The 15,186-nt window shown below is 51.3% G+C and overlaps 1 pseudogene; it reads right to left on the bottom strand.

The window, feature by feature from the left end:
• Positions 1-778: 778 nt before the first annotated feature.
• LOC135395172 (uncharacterized) lies at positions 779-2,800 on the bottom strand (annotated as a pseudogene).
• Positions 2,801-15,186: the final 12,386 nt, after the last annotated feature.

Raw genomic sequence — 15,186 nt, forward strand, 5'->3', positions numbered from 1 at the left:
AACCTAACCTAACCTAACCTAACCTAACCTAACCTAACCTAACCTAACCTAACCTAACCTAACCTAACCTAACCTAACCTAACCTAACCTAACCTAACCTAACCTAACCTAACCTAACCTAACCTAACCTAACCTAACCTAACCTAACCTAACCTAACCTAACCTAACCTAACCTAACCTAACCTAACCTAACCTAACCTAACCTAACCTAACCTAACCTAACCTAACCTAACCTAACCTAACCTAACCTAACCTAACCTAACCTAACCTAACCTAACCTAACCTAACCTAACCTAACCTAACCTAACCTAACCTAACCTAACCTAACCTAACCTAACCTAACCTAACCTAACCTAACCTAACCTAACCTAACCTAACCTAACCTAACCTAACCTAACCTAACCTAACCTAACCTAACCTAACCTAACCTAACCTAACCTAACCTAACCTAACCTAACCTAACCTAACCTAACCTAACCTAACCTAACCTAACCTAACCTAACCTAACCTAACCTAACCTAACCTAACCTAACCTAACCTAACCTAACCTAACCTAACCTAACCTAACCTAACCTAACCTAACCTAACCTAACCCAACCCAACCCAACCCAACCCAACCCAACCCAACCCAACCCAACCCAACCCAACCCAACCCAACCCAACCTAACCCAACCTAACCCAACCTAACCCAACCCAACCCAACCCAACCCAACCCAACCCAACCCAACCCAACCCAACCCAACCCAACCCAACCCAACCCAACCCAACCTAACCTAACCTGGCTGGTATGATGGTGGAGATTTTTCGAAGCGAAAAATGGGCAAGTACTGAGCTGGCAAAGATTTTTTTCGGAGGAACGACGTTGTGCAAGGTATTCTTCGTCGTCAAGGAAAGCGTCAAAGAGGTCGATGAGGACCAGCGGGTAGACTCTCTTGTCGTACTGTTTGAGCAACGGGCACGTCTTCCACCTGTAGCGGAACATCTTGTGGTTGAAGGCGTCGTCGTGCGGGAAGACGTCTTTGTTGGTCAGTACGATCACGGGAGTTCTCAAGACAGGCAAGTCCTGGGAATACTTTACGGCCACCATGTCCGGATCTCCTAAAAAAATTTCTTCTTGATCGTGTCCAGTGCCACACTCTTGCAGTTTGGTTCGTTCCACACGAGCACCCTGCATGCTGCACAGTCTTGGAGCGGGAAGTTGACGTACCTGTTGAAGTTGCGTATGGTGCCTCGGTTGAGCATGAAGGAGACCACTGCGTCCAAGAAGAAGTTTTTGCCAGCGCTCGGTGGAGAGACGACTTCCATGCAGTTCTTTTTAGGTATCTTCTTTTCCAGCAGGTTGTACAAGTTTATCACGAATTGGGCGATTTCTTGGAGGTTCTCTTCGAATTGGAAGTTTAGGAGTTTCATGACGGCTTCTAGCAACTCCTGGCGGGTCATGTAGTAACTGCTTACGTCTCCGGCGAGAGATTCGAACCAGGGCTGTATGGTGCCTTCGTACACTTGCACAAAGTCCAGTACCGACCAATGAAAGAGTTCGTCGTTGAATACTTGAATCGCGCTCAGGAGTCTCTTGTCGTCTTTCCTTATGAACCTCAGGCCGGGGTCCATGAGCCACATAGGAGTCGACATGATGCTTAAAAGGGGCGAAATCGGGTATTTGCGTATGACTTGGTAGAGTGAATCTTCCGTATGTTGACAGAATCCTTTGGCACCGCCATGAGCCTTTCTTTTCCTAGACGGATGATCTTTCGTACGTGAGCCAACAGTGCGTGTTCGCCCTGGTTCATTAAAAGGTCGAGTGCAGAATTCTGGCTAGGGGAAATTTGGATCTTGAGATGATGCCAGTAATGCTTCCATATTTCCTGAGGAGGTACGCCTTGGATGTCCTCGTTCTTCCACAGTCTCAGCTCTAAGGTATGAGAGCCACTCTGTTCCGTCCACTTGAATTGTGTGGAGCCTTCACGGCTCGGTATCAAGATAGAGGACGAGGTGGTAGTAGTCCCAGTCTCCTGCACAGGAACTCCATATCGACTCTCGATATGGTGGTCTAGGGATTCCGCCAAAAACTGTGCATCTGCATTGTCCGTTGTTCCAGCTGCAATCGTGGACGACGTGTAGGTGAGGGAGTCCTCCTCCTGTTGCGTGCGTCGAGATGGCGAAGACTACCGAGCTGGACATTTTTCTTCGCCTTTGTCCAGTGTAGTAATCAAGCATTCTCTGAGCAAGGTTAGTAGCTTCTGCATCTGATCCAACGGGTAGGACGTCGTGGAAAATTCGACGTCTTTTAAGAACTCTGCATAGTTTCCGACTTTTTGGCATTTATGACGTTTTAGAGCATGAACTACATCCTGAAGATGTGCATCTTTTGTCGGGAATTTTGATTGGCGCCTGCAATGCTGTTTATGCTTTGAAAGGATTGAACGATTTTGAGATTTAATAAACATTTATTGTTCACTCGGATTAAAGGGTATTGATAATTCTCTAGGAGGTCTGCCTCTTCCTCCTCCTGTTGCTCCTCTGCCGCAACTTGCTTGTTCTTTTGTCTCAACTGTTGCAGTATGTAGTCGTGGTCACGTCGGGCCAAGTCTGCTTCTTCCTGCAGCGTTTGTACCTGGGCCACTCTTGCTTGGTTGGCTGCTGCTCTCGCCTGTTCCGCAACGACCCTTTGGAGCTCCGCTTCCTGTCTTGCCTGCTCCGCTTCGTTGAACGACGCCATGGCAGCGGCTGGGTCGTCCGCCTGTGCTTGCCCGCTGCTCTCCGTTGCTGTGGGAGGTGATGGTATCTGGTTGCACGTCATGTCGCCCACGCCACCGGGCACCAGTCCCAGTTGCGTTTTGTCTTGGCGCGCCGGAACCAATACTGTAGCGCATCGTCTTCATCCTGTGCATTCTCATCGGTATCATCCGCTCGACAACCGCGAGAGCGCGGGAATTAAACATTCATTCTCATCCCGACGTACCTTGGAATCAGTTGTCTCTTCTTTGTGGTCCTGACACCACAACTGGTGACCCGAACAGAACATTCCCTGCATACCAATGCTTCGGACTCCCCTCGGCTCCCAGGGCACCGACGTCTCGGGCTCCACTATCGCTCGGGTTGGCGTCCGCCTTCACCCGTTTTTCGCCGCTCATCCGGAACTATGTTTCCAGATGGCGGACAGCCAATTCGCCACAGCAAGCGTCACTCAACAGACCACCCAATTTCATCATATCGTCAGCAACCTGCCACCAGAAATCGCCATCGAGGTCATGGATATTTTGACTGCTCCGCCCACGCCCAACCCATAAGACGTTCTTCGTAAGGCTGTCACGGACCGAATAATGGCATCGGAGCGCGAGCGTTTGCGACGACTGCTCTCGGCCGAAGAACTGGGCGATCGCAAGCCTAGCCAATTGCTCCGCCACATGCAGAGCCTTCTAGGTACACGGCTCCCAACCTTTGATCAATCACTCCTCAAGGAACTTTTCCTTAACCGGCTGCCTCCGTGCTGCCTCCCCGGTTGCTCGCGGCCCTGCACGACTCTACCTACGAGGCCTTCGCTGATATCGCAGACAGAATAACTGAGGTACCGCGAGACAGTATTGCTCATATTCCAACTACGACTTCCTCTATGCTTGCTCTTGCGCCCATGCCTGTGGTACCGGAAGTTCCCCCATCGGGACAGGATTCAGTTACACAACTTCGCGAGGAAGTTCAAGAGCTGCGTCACCTCATCGAAGAACGTCTCACATGTGGGGTTTCCCAAGATCCTTGCCCTCGCCCCCCGTCCGCTCAACGAACTTTCCGCCCTCGATTTAGGAGCCCTCGCCGCTCCCGCTAGCCATCCCCTGCATCGAGGCGCCCGTCCGCAGCCCCCCCGTGGACCGCCCATATTGCTGGTACCGCTACAACTTAGGTGCCTGTGCTCGCAAGTGCACTCAGCCGTGCCAGTGGCCGGGAAACGGCGCGGGGCGTCGTTGGCGGCGACAGGCGACAACCCCAAAGCCCTGACCAAAGTCGCCTCTTCTACATGACCGACCGGAACTCCAAACTCAAGATGCTTGTCGACACCGGTGCTGCGGTCAGCGTTCTTCCCGCAACGGCTGCCCAGAGTCATCAGAACCCCATCTGGTTCCTCACCGCGGTGAACAACACGGGCATCCCGGTGTTCGGACAAAAATCTCTTACCATCGATCTTGGCCTCCGGCGGCAGTTCAAATAGCTCTTCACCATCGCCTCCGTCAGCCAGCGCATCCTCGGCGCGGACTTTTTGGAGCACTTTGGCCTCTTAATGGACCTCGCTCGGCGCCGACTTGTCAACTCGACTACCTCCCTCGCTGTGCACGGGATTACTACTCACTCAGCCCCCCTTTTTTGTAGCCAAGTCTCTCTCCACACTCGAGTCTCCTTATGCCGAGCTCCTGAAGGATTTCCCGTCCCTCACGCAGCCCACCGACTGGTCCAAGCCCGTAAAGCATGATGTAGTCCATGCAATCATAACCTCCGGCAAACCAGTCTCGTCTCGTTTCCGTCGTTTAGCCCCTGAGAAGCTGGTAATTGCAAAGTCGGAATTCCAACACATGATGCACATCGGGGTGGTGAGACCGTCCTCGAGCAACAGGTCGTCACCGTTACACATGGTTCCCAAGAAGACCGGGGACTGGAGACCATGTGGTGATTACTGCACACTAAACATTACCACACTAACTGACCGCTATCCACTCCCCAACATTCAGGACTTTCCCGTTAACCTCCAGGGCTCCACCACCATCTCCAAAATTGATTTAACAAAGGCGTACCATCAGATTCCCATGGCTCCAGAGGACATCCATAAAACAGCAGTAACGACTCCGTTCCGCCTCTTCGAGTTCGTTAGGATGCCTTTTGGATTGAAAAATGCAGCCCAAACATTTCAGCGTTTTATTGATTCGGTGGTAAGTGGACTACCCTTCTTGTTTGCGTATATGGATGATCTACTCGTCGCAAGCGAAAGCACCGAACAACATCGCCTCCATTTACGCCAGCTCTTCGCGCGCCTCGAAGAATACGGCATCATAATCAACGTGCAAAACTGCCAGTTTGGAGCCGCATCCCTCGAATTCCTTGGCCACCACCTCGATTGCAACGGCGTCAGACGGCTTCCTTCGAAGGTACAGGCCGTCCGCGAATTTCCAAGACCGGCTACACTGCGCCAGCTTCGACGCTACCTTGGGGTACTCAAATTTCTACCGGCGCTTTATTCCGAACTACGCGTCTGTGTTGGCGCAGCTCGAGGCCCTCCTGCGTTCTCCCAAGCAGTCTCCCCATACGGCCGGTTTTGCTTGGACGGCGGATGCCGAGGACGCTTTCCTGGCTGCCAAAGAGCCATCTGCCAAAGCGGTCATGCTCATCTACCCCCGGCATGACGCGCCGACATCACTAGCGGTGGATGCGTCCGGCTCAGCCATCGGAGCCGTGCTCCAGCAGCACATGAACCAGCAGTGGCAACCCATTTCCTTCTTTTCCGTCAAACTCTCGGCGGTCCAACAACGCTACAGCGCCTTCGGCCGCGAACTCTTCGCTGCGTTCGCTGCCGTCAAGTACTTCCGCTACTTTCTGGAAGGCCGATTTTTTATACTTTATACGGAGCATAAGCCACTCGTCTACGCCTTTCGAGCTAGCCGTCAAAGCCACTCACTCCGGGAAATCCGGCAGCTAGCCTTCCTGGAGGAATTCCAAGTGACGTTCTCCCACATCAGCGGCCAGGCTAACGTACCAGCTGACGCATTCAGCCGTATCAACGCCATTACGCCCGAAATCTTTTCGCTTGAACATCTCGCATCTGAACAGCGCGCCATAGAAGAGCTCAGGGCGCTTCGAGCGTCCCAGCAAACATCGCTATAGTTGGAAGAGGTCGCTCTTCCCGGCACCGCCTCCACCATCATATGCGAGGTGTCAAGCGGCGTTCATCGGCCGTTAGTTACATCCAGTCTCCGCCACCAAAACTTCCACGCCCTTCGTGACGTTTCCCATCCTGGTATTCGCGCAACCAGACGCCTGATCGGTGACCGCTACGTATGGCCGGGCATGGCCAAGGACATGCAAGTCTGGACCTCTCGCTGTATCACCTGCCAACGAACTAAGATCGTTCGGCACACGCGCCCGCCGCTTAGCAAGTTCCTTCCACCGGACCACAGATTCCAGATCATCCACATCGACCTTGTCGGTCCTCTACCTCACTCATCGGGTTTCCACTACATCCTCACCATGGTGGATCATTTCACCAGGTGGCCAGAAGCCGTGCCCATCATCAACTTGCGTGCCGAAACCATGGCCCGTGCTCTTCTCAACGCCTGGATCTGCCGATACGGGACCCCTGACCAAATCGCCACCGACCGCGGGGCTCAATTCGAGTATTCATTCTTCCATGAGCTCTGCGGTCTTCTTGGCACGACGCGCACACGCACTACTGCATACCATCCTTGTGCCAATGGTCTGGTAGAACGTTTTCACCGGCAGATGAAAAGCTGCTTACGTGCCCTTCGCGATCCCGAAAAGTGGACCAGCGCTCTCCCACTCATTCTGCTGCACGTACGAGCATGCCTCAAAACGGACTTAGCTTGCTTTGCCGCCGAGCTCGTTTTCGGCACACCCCTACGCCTTCCGGCCGACCTCGTCACCCAACAACCTCCCATCTCCTCTGAAAACCAGCCGCAGGCAACAAGACACTCGGAGTACGTCTCGCTCCTCCGTGACGTCTTCAAGACCCTTAGGCCTGCTTCTCCACGGTTCCCTTCTGGCCGGAACTCTTACATTCCAGCCGCTCTCGCCGAGGCCACACACGTTTTCCTCCGGGCTCAAACCCCTCGCAAGTCCCTAGACCCCCCCTACACAGGACCATACCGTGTCATCTCCCGGTCCGACAAGACCATGGTACTTGACCTAGGTGGCCGCCAGGACAGTTTCGGTCGACCGTGTCAAGCCGGCCTTCGTGGAGAACAAAGACTTTCCCCTTGCCCTCCAGACCGTTGACTTTTCGCCTGCCCCTAACCCCAAGCGCGTTTCCTGGGGAGCAGCTCCATCGATGTGCCTCCGTCGCATCTGACGGCGGGGGGACACCTGTAGCGAATCGTCTTCATCTAAGTGCATTCTCATCGGTATCGTCCGCTCGACAACCGCGAGAGCGCGGGAATTAAACATTCATTCTCATCCCGACCTACCTTGGAATCAGTTGTCTCTTCTTTGTGGTCCTGACACCACACATACGAGACTCGGGTAGCCTCCGTAGCTACACGCGATGTCGGGTCCGATGAGTTCTTCTTCGCCCTCGATGCCTATGGAGAAATTGGCGCAAGTGTTGTAGAATATGTCAATCGCCGCAGACCTCTACGAGTTGGTACTGGTGCTGTTGCGAGGTTGATAGACGACAAATTCGCTGTCCACTTGCCAGAATGCCGTTATGTCTTGGAACTCGTTCTTGGACGAGACGTCGTCCTTGTGGTGCTTGGACACAGCCATTATGCCAAAGTTGCATGTCGGTTGCGTGGGTCGAACGGGTGATGTGCCCAGTCCGGTCTTGCAGTGGTAGCGTTCAACCAAAGTGTAGTAACGGTCCTTGTGTGTCGAGTCTTTGTCTATAGTCATCATAACATCCATCTTTCCCATGTTGCCCCTCTTGGTGGGATTTTTAAACGACGCTCGCAGGTCGTCTACATTGGTGATGGATACCACGTGGTCATGTACGGTCTGTTCGCCAGGTATACCCAGGTGCGAGGTGGACGGGTTGAAGCGGTATTCGTAGTTAATGGCGGGATTTCCGACGTGGCCCCTGAAAGGAAACACGTTGGCGTGTTTCGTCAGGTGCGGGCAGTGATTTTCGCGGTGCATCAGGATCGCTTCGTACGCCTTTGCGTGTCTGGGCACGCCCATGCAGGTAGGTATTTCGACGCCTCGTAGAGCTGTCGTGTTTTTTATTTATCAGTCCCCAGTAGCTCTGTACTATCTTCTCGCGCGCAGATTTGAAGAGAAAGTCCTGGTCCGTTATGGTCATCGGGTTGCCGGTTTCGAAACTCGCGGGCAATACCGGTACGGTGTCGAACGAGTGGTTCAGACCCATCGCCGTCATGCCGTACAGTGCCATGTCTGTGTTGACGGGCTGGACTATGCTGGTGCCCGTCTTCCAAGGCGTCCGTATGCCGTGGGGCGTGACTTGCACGAGACGGCTCGAGACGCTCCCACGGTCAAGCTCTTGAATTGGTACGGGGTCATGTAGAAGAAAGGATATTCGACGGGCAAGTGTATCATGGACGTCAGGAAGCCTTCGATCTTGGTGTGGTTGCCAATACTGATGGGGCCCAGCTGCGTCTTGAACGTCCATGAAGTTAATATCTTGGAATCGTTAAACACAAACAGGGAACCTTGGTCTTTCGGAACTCGTAGTATCTGCGTGACCGTACCTTCGTTCGTGCCACTGCCAGATCCTACTCCTGCTCCTCCTGGATCTGCGCCAATAGCCCGCGTAGCACGGGAAAGAGATTCTCCTTGTCCGGCGGCGTCGGGGTGTCTTCACCTCCCCCGGGAGCAGGTCTTCGCTCTGCTCTCTCTTCTTCATCTTGCTGGTCTTCTGGCGCCGCTCGCTTCCTACTGCGCGTCTGCATGTCGTACACCGGATGACCGACGACGTATCGTTCGAACAGGTGCTTTCCTCCCAGGCCAAGTCCTCCGAGCACAGAGTGGAGAGATCCTCGTACTGCAAAGTCCGAGGCAAAGTCGCCAATGGCGTGTCTGTCGGCCGAGTAGATATCTTCTGCTTCCTGTGCTCGTTCATAGAGAAGGTCGTGGTGCCGTGCGATGCGGTCGTCCTCGTCGACTGTCGCTCCGTTCCGAAGCGGTTCCTGGGTCCCAGGTAGCGGTGGAATGGCAGGCGCGTTATGAGCGCGACGCTCACATGCCTCCGCCTTATATACCTTAGGTCACGTGCTGCTGGCTTCCAACTTTCTGAGCTGAGTACTTGCCGAAATCCCGAAGGAATTTGATCACCACCAAGCCACCATAGCAACGCCATGTGGCCTTGGGCGGTTTATCCGCCCCTATTTAGATGACGGCAACCTAACCTAACCTAACCTAAGCCGTCAGACAGGATGTGATGACGTCATGCAGTCTTTCAGGTGTCTGTAGCAATGCATTGATCGTTACTGGGAAAAGTGTAGCAATAGAAAAATGGGAGGTTGGTCGATGGTGTGCATTCTCTTGGACGGATTTATGATGAGCACTGTTCTTCGAATAAAAGGAGCGTGTGTGCTTATAATAGTTGGATGCTGACTTTCCACTTTGTTCAAGTGTTTCTCTGCACTTTTGTTCTCCTTATTGTCTGACAAACATGCGATTTTTCCTGACGTGACAGTGCTCGTCCTGACATGCCCGGACCTGTTCAGTCATGCTTTCCTTCTACATGTAGTTCTGTTCTTTTTTTTTTAAAGAAACATTCTTGTCTTGACGATACTGCTTAATATTTGTGCGATTCAATTAGTTCAGGGAGTAACCGCAAGGGGGACAGGTGCATGGCTTTATTCACGAGGAACAAAGCATCATTATTCAGTTATGTGCCTGGCTCTCGGATGGGAGAACGAGGCCCAAGTTGAGAGTGAGAGAATGCTCTCCGTACGTCGCAATCGGTTTGGAATTAACAGCTTGCAGGGTGCGGGACGTTGGCTTGCGTGGTGAACGAAAAAGAGAGGACGGAAGAACACTGACGTCAGCGCCGGTATCAACAAGAAACTGTAGTCCGGGATTGTTGTCAAGAACAAAGAAGAGGCGGGAAGGATGAGTGCAAGAATCACCAGCCGCCATCTCTAGTGACTGGCTCAAAGGTTTCCCTGGAAAGTGCATGGTGGTATACAGCTGCGAGCCTTGGTGCGGAAACGCCGATGATACCCGCAAATCCCAGCTGGAGATGGGGAATGTCGATGCGCGAAACGGGATCAGCGTGGAGACGGAGAAGGACTGCAGCGGCGGAGGGCTGCAACCTCCAGCTGCAGGTTGGATATCTGTTCCGCGAGCTGAGAAAGGTCCACTGCTTGCGACGAGCTGGAACAAGTAGCCGTAGGCGGAAAAGGGGGGTGCGAGGCAACAGCTGCGATCTGCGGTGGTGCCATTTCCATGACCTTGTCGGCAAGGTTGGCCAGGTCATTCAGGCTCATGGTGCCAGCAGCGGCTAAAACCATGCAGATATTGGCCGGCAACCGCTGGAGGAAGAGTTGGCGGCGCAGGGAATCGTCGATTACGGCACTGTCGGGACGGTCGCCGAGCAGTTGGCGTATACGCCGTAAGAGCTGAGAAGGCGCACGATCTCCGAGTTCTTCTTGGGTAAGCAGGTGCTGGAATCGCTTTTGCTCTGACATAGACGTCCGGCGAATTAATTCAGTCTTGAGCACGTCATAAGGTGACTGTGTCGGTGGGGAGGCAACCAAGTCGCGCACCTCGGAAGCATCAGTAGGGGAAAGTGCGGCAACGACGTGGTAGAACTTCGTCAGCTGGTCACTGATGCGACGAAGGGCGAATTGCGCCTCAGCTTGCCCGAACCTTACGACGGGATCGGCGGCCCAAAACGTCGGCAGCTTGAGAGCGACGGCGGAAACTTGAGGTGGGGGCAACAGGGGCGCCGCAATAGGGGGCACCACAACGTTCTGTTTCTGAGGTCCTGGGACTTGCTGGACTGGCGGAAAGTGGCCCGCTGGTCCTGGGAGAGGGCCAGTAGCGGAAGGGGGTCCAGTGGCCATCATGTCCGGGTCACCAGTTGTCGCGAGTTGAGTCAGACCAGGAGACAAGAGGCGTCAAGTCAGACCAGACTATTTTATTGACCGTTCTGGCCGGTCACTCGAGTGGAAGAAGGACTAACTAGCTCGCATCTCGCAAGGGCGAGGTGGCAGGCCAGAAAAGGGTAATGTGGCCAAAGGCGATGGTGGTGCAGCTAGTGCTGCTACAACGTCATACCGCGACTCTATTGTTTCAGGTGCACCTTGTCCAGAGGAGATGGGTTGGACATTAATGGAAAAAAACGGTGTAGCCCTGAGACAATAGGATGACGTCACGACCAATGAGCAAGGCATGCAGAGGGCGCAAGGATTCAGTTCTCTCTTGGACACTGGCGGATGTGGACGTGTTAGTTCTATTCCTAGCAATTGCGTTGGCCATTAGCGGAAGAGCGTAGCTTCAGTGGGGTTCCGTTTGCCTCTGATGGGGTGCGGATGTGTGGTTCGTCACTGGTGAATGGTGTGTGACGATTGTGGTGGATTTCGTGACGAGCGGATTTACAATGAGGGAATGCAGTGTACGTGTCCGATGATGGTGAGCGTCTTTTTCACTCTGTTCAAGTGTTTTTCTGTGTTTGCTTTCCTCTGTTGCCCAGCGCTTGTGCGATTTTTCCTCGTGTAATACCGCTCCTGACATGCCCCGATCTGCATGCTTTCCTATGTTGACGCATCTAGCTTTGTATTTTTTTCTTTTTTGGATGAGAAAGATTCATGTTGATCGTTCTTGTCTTGACGATGACGCTAGTGCTGCCCTGAATGGGAATAGTGCTAGAACGATTCTTAATAATTTGCGATTAAATTAGTTCAGAAAGTAACCGCAAGAGGGAGAGATGTATGACTTTATAGAGGAGAAAAAAGCATTACAATTCTGTGCTGTGCCTGGCTCTCGGATGGAATGGACGTATCGTTCTGCGCGCCTGTGACTGCCGTTGTGGTGGGCTGATTTGTTGTGTAACTAATGCTTTCGCTCGTTATAACTTTGTCCCCGCTGTGTTTGAGGCTTTCATGCCTGTGCATGTAGGGCGCTGGTTGCTGTTGTCCAGGCATCCCCGCCATTTTCTATCTTCCTTAAAAGCTGCTCTGGGAACAAGAGTAGCGCTGGCGTGATCCTTAATAATTTTGTCATGAAATTAGTTGAGAAAGTAACCGCTAGGGGGTGCAGATGCGTGACTTTATAGAGGAGAAAAAAGCATTACGATTCAGTTCTGTGCCTGGATGTCGGATGGAATGAACGTATCGTTCTGGGCTTATGTGACTGCCGTTGTGGTGGGCTGATTTGTTGTGTAGCTCATGCTTTCGCTAGTGATAAGTTTGTCGCCGCTGTGTTTGCGGCTTTCATGCCCGTGCATGTCGGGCGCTGGTTGCTGTTGTCCAGGCATCCCAGCCATTTTCTATCTTCCGTAAAAGCTGCCTTGGGAACGAGAGTAGCGATGGCGTGATTCTTAATAATCCTGTCATGAAATTAGTTGAGAAAGTAACCGCTAGGGGGGTGCAGATGCGTGGCTTTATAGAGAAGAAAATAGCATTACGCTTCAGTTCTGTCCCTGGCTGTCGGATGGAGCAGTCGCATCCTTCTGCGCTCCCCGTGACTGCTGTTGTGGTGGGCTCGTTTGTTGTGTAACTAATTCTTTTTGTTGTTAGCTATTGATGGTTAGCATATTTACTCTTGCTTTCTTCACAGCAGTTTGCTTTCTTCTGCATTACAAATGTTTTTCTCCTCGCATGTCCAGACCCGCCATGATGACTTCACAGCTGACGTCACAGGATGTCCGGAACCGGTGGTCACAGCTGTGATGCTTTGCAACCTGCCTCTGTGCTCTGTCGCCCAGCGATGGTCAGCGGCCGTTCCGGACCACTTCATTCAAGATGGCGTCGTTGATGTGGAACTAAACTCCTTCTCTCCACTTTATCTCTATCTATTTTTTTTCTTTTTTATGGACACAGGTTGCCGCCAACTCACAGCTGGCCTGAAAACGAGTTAGACGCTCCCCAATCAGTGTGATGACTCATTGGATGATGCTGATTACTGTGGGGGGTCCCAATTAACTCTAATTGCTAATTAAATCGTGTTTAAGGCTAGTTGTGAGTTGGCGGCAGTCTGTGTCCAGTAATTACTACTGATGTTGACGCAATAGAGAAACAAGATTAGAAACAAGATACGCAAAGTCTCCTCATGACACAACAAATAAAATCGATTGCTGACCCTGTGATTGAACAACGCTAACTAACCCAAATATATACGTTTTATGTCGTTTTCAGTTCTGTGTTGTGTCATTTACACGTCATTTATAAGTGCTGTGTCTGAAAAAGGCTAACCCAAAGCCATGGTATGCAGCCCGCATAGTTTCTCCATGCCTCAATGCGGCCCGCGGACACGAATGAGCTCGGCACCCCTGCTTAGTGTCTGAGGGAGAATTCCTGAGACACAAGCCGACCACTGCCACAAGCAGGGGCGTCGGAAGGTGGGGGCAGTCACTCCCCTGAGCTCCCCCCCCCCCCCCAGGAATCTTCTCTCTGACGGTCCCGCCAGCTCATCTTGTCGTCCCATACAGATTCGCTCAGCTCTGGTACCGCAGAATGAAAGCGAGCACCGGTTTTTAAATAGTACAAGACGAAATTCACTAGGTACTCGATTGAATTCAATAATTACTAAATTCAATTGCGAAATTCAATAGGTACTATCCCCCAATTATTCTACGTGACACTGTGCGTGTGGACCTACTGCGAAAAGAGTATAGAGACACGTTCATTCAATAGCCTCGTTCAGACGTTAGAGGAAAACGCAGATTTGCACTACTGCAAAAGACGTCGCATTGTTTTTGATCATCCAAGGGAAGCATTCACGGCTAGAAAGGGAACCTATATCCTGCAGCAAGGGGTCCTTAGGCAGTTCGCTGGTAGGTTTGATGACTCGTGTGGCATATCTGCTGTCTTTGCCTTAGCCATGGCCAGAACACTCGACAGAGCCTTTTTTTTTTTTTGCAAGGGCAGCAATAATGACACCCTTTGCAGACGAAACCATTGCGCGTTTGACGATAACAAAAAAAGAAAAAGAAACACACTACCGCTCGCTGCCTTATATAGATTTGTCTTACCGGACTGCGTGAAACCATCAACAAATGTTTCAGTTTGTGCTGCTCTGACGCCGATTTCTTTTTCGCCTCAAGGTAATCAAGAACAGGCGATGGCCCTCTCCGTCTGCGTTACAACCCCCCCCCCCCCCATCATCGGATTGCATGAACTAGTCATTTCTAATAAGCGCATCAATGGCTCTCATTTTTGTATTTGCCGCACTTCAGCACTTCCGCATTGCTCTCCTCTAGGTTAGGTTAGGTTGGGTTGGGTTAGGTTAGTTTAGGGCTCGCCCCTAGTGCCGTGAAGGACTTCCGACGCCCCTGCCACAAGCGAAAAAAAAAAGGGCTCCAATACGCAACAGATGTGCCCCATCTGATTTATATCAATGACAAGCTTTGACTTTTGTGAAGTCGTAAATCGAAATTCATGCTGCGCTATCGCTCATGTATCTCCTTGTTGACCAGAAGGACGTCCATCTAAAGATTTTAGCAGCAAGAACACAAAGTACACAGAAGAATGAAACAACTTTCGCTCTCAACCTATGGACATCATTTCTACTGCATTGTAGATATACGGTTGCAACATTGTGTAAATATCAGCCTTGGAGGTATCTTGAGTACAGTACTCTTAATGCTGTATCTTAAATAATTTTGCTGGTATCTTAGTATGTTACTGAGTACGCTTCGTGGAAAGTATTTGTACTGTAATTATTTAGTACTCAGTACTCTAATTACTCTTTCCTTCTTGCGGAATATTTAGATGGGCATTCTTCTTTCTTTTTTTTTCGGAACCTGACAACAGTTGACCTTTCCAGGCCGTTTCAAAGGAAGTCCACGGTGTTAACATTTGGCTTGAAACACCACGTGTGTTCGGACCTTATACTGAGCTCTCAGTGCAACTGTCGGATGTGTCGTCCAAAAGAGCTCAGCCTTTTATTGTCCTCTTGCACTGCATTCCTAGTTCGAGTTCTAACCTACTTTCTTGTGTGTTATGTTCTGGGAGGCTTCTGTTAGGCTCTGGGAGGAGGTTCTGGGAGGAGGGAGGTTTTTTGAGTATCTTATATGTAGCTTAAATATTTTTCATAGTATTTACTACCCTACTCTGAATACTTTCATTTCTAACTATCTTTACTGTATTTTAAATACAGTTTGTGCGGAGTATTTAGTAACGTATTTTAAATACCTTTTTGTAGTATGTTCTACATGTCTGGTAAATATACACTACCACTACGAACTTCCTCATATCACTCCATTTGTACGAGAACGTCACTCTGTCATACGAGTGCATCCGATAATCCGTACGAAAAAACGCATCTTCATTCAGGCCTTGTTTCCCCTCT

This window comes from Ornithodoros turicata, chromosome 5 (assembly GCF_037126465.1).
Source record: "Ornithodoros turicata isolate Travis chromosome 5, ASM3712646v1, whole genome shotgun sequence".
Lineage (NCBI taxonomy): Eukaryota > Metazoa > Arthropoda > Arachnida > Ixodida > Argasidae > Ornithodoros > Ornithodoros turicata.